The following is a 6648-nucleotide window of genomic DNA, read 5'->3' as shown; positions in this document are numbered from 1 at the left end:
AACCATTTAAAAAGAAAAAAAAATTATTTAATAAAAATTAAAAAAGTGAATAAAATTTCAAAATTACACAAGTACAATAAATTTTCCAAAATTTTCATAAAATTACATTTTTGAATATTAAGGAAAATTTAGTGTATTTTTAGAAGTTTACCATGTGGTTGATACTCAATATATCCTTTTGATCATTTCAATCATCAAATTGAATATTGGGTTGATGGGGATAGTGTTTTCAAAACTAGATCAAACCAGATGGTTAGACTGAAAAAGTTGGGAACCGGACTTTTACCTCAAAATCATTTTTGGCCTTTTTATTTTTCTAATCTTTTTATTTTTTTTGTCAGAGTGGGTCATTCGTTCGAACCGAACAGTTAGACCGTTTGACCCCATAACGGCTCCCTATCCTGTCCAATTTTAAAAACCTTGGACAAAGAGTGGGTGCCTTGCCTTGAGCTTGGCTTGGTGTTCGACATGACCTGGGCCAAGGCTTGACCCATGGACTAGCTCGATCCACAGCACAGCACGGGCTCGTGCGGGCTCGGGTCGTGGGTTGTTTCGAACCGGCCCCCCAAATTATCCTAGAGGAGGGATGCATAGCTTGAGATGCCTCATGGGGCAACACGACATGACTCACACTTTGTGCGGGCTCGGGTCGTGGGCTGTGCAAAACCGGCCCCCCAAATTATCCTAGAGGAGGGAGGCATGGCCTGAGATCCCTCGTGGGACAACATGACATGACTCACTTTCTGTGGGTCACATGCGGGTCGTGTCATGCCGACCTAGCATGACCTAATACTAGGGACGAGATAGGAAAATTCAAAGATTCTCTATCATTGATGAGGAATGGGGTGCCTTGCCCCTGAACTCACCTGACATTGAGGAGTGGTTACCTCGCACTGAACCCACGTGACACTAGGGACGGAGCAAGGATTGGATAGAGTGTCTTAACTATGGAGCAGCGAAAGGGTTGGGAAACAAAATGAGGGTTGGGAAGGATTGAAGTAATGTTAATTTAATTATTTATATATTTTTGAAATTTTCAAAAAACCACAAAATTTTATAAGGGTTGGGAAACAAAATGAGGAGTCTGACGTGGACATGTGCAATTTAGAATATAGCATAGATTATATAAATAGGCAAGAAAAAAATAGAGAACATAAACAGACATTCAGTTGCAGAAATACAGCTTCTTCAAATTAAGGCCACCGGTAAAGACTGATACAACCTTTCTTTTGGGAAACCAAATGCCCATTTTAAGGCACTACTACTTTTTCTCCACTTTTCTCTCGACGAGACCAACAAATTTTAACCGCATAGGCAGGCGGCTTTCCATGCCAACCGTTTTGCTAAGGATTTCCAACCTCACAAGTCACAATCTTCTTAATTAATACAAACAATCCTCCACTTTTTGCTCCCCAAGAAAGTTAATTAATTGGATCATTTCTCCATCCCCGCTTGGCCAATCCCCACCAAACGACTACTGTAGTAGAGGTTAAAGAATAATCCCATCGACGTACGTCTGTCTTTTTCGTCATCATCGATCGACATGGCTAGGATGGATCCTACAGAGATCAAACGGGTGTTCCAAATGTTTGACCAAAACTCAGACGGCCGGATCACAATAAACGAACTCAACAGCTCTCTAGAGAAGTTGGGTATTTTCATCCCCGACGACGACCTCACTCAAATGATCGAGAAAATCGACGTAAATGGAGACGGCTGCGTTGACATCGACGAGTTTGGTGCATTGTATCAGACACTCATGGGCGAGCGGGATGAGGAACAAGACATGAGGGAGGCATTCAATGTCTTTGATCAGAACGGAGATGGGTTCATCACAGTCGAGGAATTGAAGTCGGTATTAGCCTCCCTGGGGCTCAAGCAAGGGAGAACCATAGAAGATTGCAAGAATATGATAAGAAATATTGATGTGGATGGAGATGGCATGGTTAATTACAGGGAGTTCAAACAGATGATGAGGGGTGGAGGCTTTGCTACTTTCAGTTGATGGGTGGGGCGCCTAGCTTCAATTCTGGGGCAAAAACCTTGGCTGCTGTCCACGTTCCACAGTAAGAAAACTGTTGCATGGGGCACCCTAGAAGTAGAAGTACTCTTGTATACTTATAAGGTATACACTAATGAAATGGGAATTCAAAAATTATTTTTCATGGGGGTGGTTCTAATTGGTCAAACTATCTAGACGTCTCATGTAGACAGAGCCTGTAGAGAGCTTAAGCTGTCAAACGTGAATAGCCAAAGTTATTTGTAAATAGAGTGTTGGTTAATTTGTGGATTTGTTGTATTATTGATTGGAGGTTATTTTTTGTTGGTATGGGTCCAACAACCTTCTCATCCTCAAATCTTATATATTAAGATTAAGTGATATAAATAAGCTTACTTGAAGTAATGTTAATTTAATAAAAATAATAATTTTTCCCTTTGAAGGTTTATTGATTTTTATTCATCCTTTTCTTTCTTTGTCCCCTTCTCGTACACAAGCAATTGCGAACATGCGATGCTCGCTATCATGCATAAAGGTATGCATACATGAGTTTTTTTTTTTTATTCTTTTATTACATGATATTCGTTTAGGCTCAGTTTGGAAAGAGTACAAATAGAAATATGTAGAGTGCAAAACCTTATATTTTATATTATTTTGTATGTATTTACATTGTACATATTTGCATTTGTGCTCTTTCCAAACTGAGCCTTAAGGGGAATCAGTAAGGGGGCAAACTGATTTCATATCGAAGGTCGTGCAGCCGGTTTTCATGAGGGCCGTCAAATCATTTTGATCTCAACCGTTGATGCCCGCAAATAGTGGCTATAAATAGTGGGGATCCTGGTCATTTTCCTTTGTCACAAATCTTCAGCTGTAGTCTTGAGCTCGCATCTAAAGCCTCCATCTCGGGTCAGTTTCTTTCTAGTCCGGTCTTACTTCTCTTTGGCGAGTCATCCTAGCTCTTTCTTAGTTTCAATTATGTCTTCTTTCAATAGCCTTTTGGACGAGCCCGAGGTGGGTACCTTGGCTCAGGGTAACCCTCCCAAGGCGCGGGAGGCCTCGGGTCACCAGGCATCCACCTCTCATCGAGTTCGGATGCCCAATAGGTTCGGGCCCTCCATCATGACCTTGGAGAGGCTCCGCGAGCTCATTCGACAATACAACTTGCCAGGGGAGAACACCTACAGTTTACCTGCAAGGAACTTCCCATGGGAGCACAGCCCTAACGAGGTCATGATCTTCTAAGAGCAGCTCATAGCCGGGCTGCATCTTCCCTTCCATCCACTCTTAGTGGAGGTCTTGAAACATTTAAACGTTACGATAGACCAACTTCACCCAAACTCGGTCCGTAACGTGGTCGGGACCATCTCTCTTTGTTATGATTATGTCATCCCCCTTGACTTGGACATACTCTTCTCCATCTTGACCATCAAGAAGAGCGCTTCATGTGTTCTTCCCAAGCACAGGAGGGCTTACTACTTGTCCCCCCACCCTGGCTTTAAGCTAATGCACAAGCTTCCTAGCAAGGTCCCAGCCTAGAAGCAAAACTACTTCGTAGTTTGGAACCCCGTGGGGTGGCCCTTCCCTACTCACTAGAGGGCAGCTATCCAAGACCCTGGCGTCATACTCGACAAGAAGACCAGGGAGGCATTCCAATCGTGGGTTGAGGTTGGCTGTGATTTCAAAGATTATATCAAAGAGGGTATGCTCTTCATGGCCAGCTTGAGCCCGGGTAGGTAGTTAGTACCTTAGCTGTTTGGCCTACTCTTCTTTTCCTTCTATTACTCGAGTACCAACGCCGAACTCTTTTGCAGGTCCTATGGAGGTAGATAAACTCAAGGGAGACTGGCTTTTTAAACACATGAAGGGGAGGAAGAAGTGAGCTGCCAAGAGAGCTCGTATCGAGTCGCCGCCTGCCCCACTCCCGAGCCCCAGCTTCCACATGTTCCCATTTCTAACCCCGAGCTCCCAGGGCTCCGCCGATCATCGACTTGGAGGAGCCCCTTCCACTTAGGGAGCCTGGGGCCTTGGCTGAGACCGTAGTGAGGTTGGAAGCTGAGGCCAAGGTTGCCACCGGGGCTGCTAACGTTGCAGCCGAAGTCTCCACCGAGCCTATTCACACAGCCGAGACGGCTGTCTCGAACTTGGGGAGCCCAGATGGGGTCTAAAGCATCTTGCTCCCCTAATGCGGTCTTTGGAAGAGCAAGGGGGCCACTTACTCTAAGGAGATTGCAGTTTGGGCTGACATGCTCAATCCTTCTCAGCTCGGAGCCCGGGCTGCCACCCACACTATGGTGGTAAGTTTTCTTCTCTCTCTTTTCTTTTTTGTATGTGCTTCTCTAGTACTAACTAGCTCCTTCGTCAGGTGAACTCCGCCATGCACACACTTAATCTTCAGACCGAGAGGTACCTGAAGCAGGTTTTGACTACTGAGGAATCTTCCTGCACTGCCCATACCAAACTGAGAATGGCTCGTGAGCAGACCCACCGGTTGGAGAGCAACACCATGGCCCAGAGGGGCGTCATCATAGTGCTAACAGAGGAGAAGGATGGGCTAGCTCGTGAGAACAGCGAGCTGAGGGGCAAAATGGAGGCCCTTAGAGTGGAGCAGACACGCGAGAAGGGTGTGCTGAGGGGCAAGCTAGATGCCCTTAAAGCAAAAGCGGAAGGCCTCAAGGAAAAGGAGAAGGTTCTTCTACACGAGGTGGAGTTCCTCAAGGCGGACACTGCAGAGAAGACCGAGATCTTTACCCAGGCGATAAAGGAGACGAAGGTCAGGCCGTCTCTGAGTATATTTAGTCCAATAAGTTTGATGTCGTTCTGGGGGAGGCCTACCACAAGGGGTTCAAGCTCAGTAGATGGGTTGATAAGGCATATGTACCTTGAGCTCGACACAAGCGCCATCACCACCTCGCGAATCATGAGCGAGATAGCTCGTCAAGCCACAAGGATCCGGACTCAGAGGAGGAGGGTGGTGACGAAGAAGCTAATACCCCTGACCATCCCGAAGCTCCTGGGGGTGGAGAGCCCCTGAAGTTTCCCTTGCATTCTGAGCCTGTGAGCTCAGTCCTTGTATTTTGTTTTTGCTTTTTGTTGAGCTCGTTGTATAAAATTTTACATGTTAATGAAATTGACCCTTTTCTAAGTGATCTTTCTTTTCTACATATTGCCTTATCCGAGCTTGTCATGGTTGTGTGCGGATTGGTTTGTCATAGTAAGGCATAGTAGGGTACATGCCCAAACTGCCTTGTGGCGTACACCGAGGTGATTGCCATAGGCATGGCAAAGCATGTGCCTGAACTGCCTCATGGCGTACACCGAGGTATTTGACATAGTAAGGCATAGTAAGGCATGTGCCTGAACTGCCTCATGGTGTACACCGAGGTGATTGCCATAGTAAGTCATAGTAAGGCGTGTGCCTAAATTGCCTCATGGTGTACATCGAAGTGAGCTTAGCGCCATAGGGTCTGCTTGCGCCCTTGATGCGGCATGCTATGGTGCTGAGCTCCTTGGTCAACTCGGTGTTTTGGACGCTTAGAGCTCTGAGAGTGACTCGTGGGATACTCCGTTACTCATAGGTAATACTGTCTTAGGTTGACGATATTTCACGCCCAAGGTACTTGTTTCCCTTCTAGGGTTTCGAGCTCGTATATTCATTCCCTGAGTTTCCGCTTTACTCGATAGGGTCCTTCCCAATTCGGACTGAGTTTGCCGACGCCAGACTCAAGCACCATTACCTTACAGAGAATTAGGTCGCCAATGTGGAGAGTCCACTTTTTGACCCTAGTGTTATAGTACCGAGATACCCTTTGCTAGTAGGCCATGGTCCTGATGTATGTGAGGTCCCGTACTTCGTTAAGCAGGTCGAGGTTGGTACGTAGCTCGTCTCCATTTGCCCTATCATCATATGCTTCTAATCTTAGTGAAGGAACTTCAATCTCGACTGGAATGACTGCTTCGGTGCGGTATGTGAGGTTAAAGGGGGTTTCTCCTATGGCACTCTTTTCCGTGGTACGGTAAGCCCACAACACACTGGGAAACTCGTCTGTCCATAGTCCCTTAGCTCAGTCCAAGCGCGCTTTTAGCCCTCGAAGGATTGCCCTGTTTGTGACTTCTGTTTGTCCATTTGCCTGAGGGTGCGCCACTGAGGTGAAGTTCTGTTGAATCCCCATGTCTCGACACTAGTTTTGGAATTTGATGTCTTTGAACTGCTTACCATTGTCGAAGATCAGTGCCCGAGGTTATCCGAAATGACACACAATGTTCTTCCAAAAGAAGTTCTGCACATTTTGGGTCATGATTGTTGCGAGAGGTTTAGCTTCGACCCACTTTGTGAAATAGTCAACTGCCACCACTAGGAACCTCCTTTGTCTTGTTGCTGGTGGGAATGGCCCGAGTAGGTCAATCTCCCATTGCGCAAATGGCCATGGGCTAGTGAGGTATTTTAGGTCGGCAGCAGGCCGGTGGTGGATGTTGGCGTGCTTCTGACCCTTGTCACAATTTTTTATGTGCTCTATCGCATCCGCCTTCTCCGTTGGCCAGTAATACCCCTATCGTAGGGCTTTCTAAGCGAGGGCCCTGCCCCCCAAGTGTCTGCCGCATAGGCCCTCATGAGTATTGCAGAGGACCAGCTCGGCTTTAGAGGATCG

The 6648-nt window shown here is 46.3% G+C and overlaps 1 pseudogene; it reads left to right on the top strand.

The window, feature by feature from the left end:
• Positions 1-1425: 1425 nt before the first annotated feature.
• On the top strand, positions 1426-2441 carry LOC148865419 (calmodulin-like protein 3 pseudogene; annotated as a pseudogene).
• Positions 2442-6648: the final 4207 nt, after the last annotated feature.

The sequence above is a fragment of the Nelumbo lutea genome, chromosome 3 (genome assembly GCF_056320005.1).
Source record: "Nelumbo lutea isolate HS-2025 chromosome 3, American lotus-T2T, whole genome shotgun sequence".
Lineage (NCBI taxonomy): Eukaryota > Viridiplantae > Streptophyta > Magnoliopsida > Proteales > Nelumbonaceae > Nelumbo > Nelumbo lutea.
The sequence above is the reverse complement of the archived record's forward strand: the minus strand, read 5'-3'. Positions and strand labels throughout refer to the sequence as shown.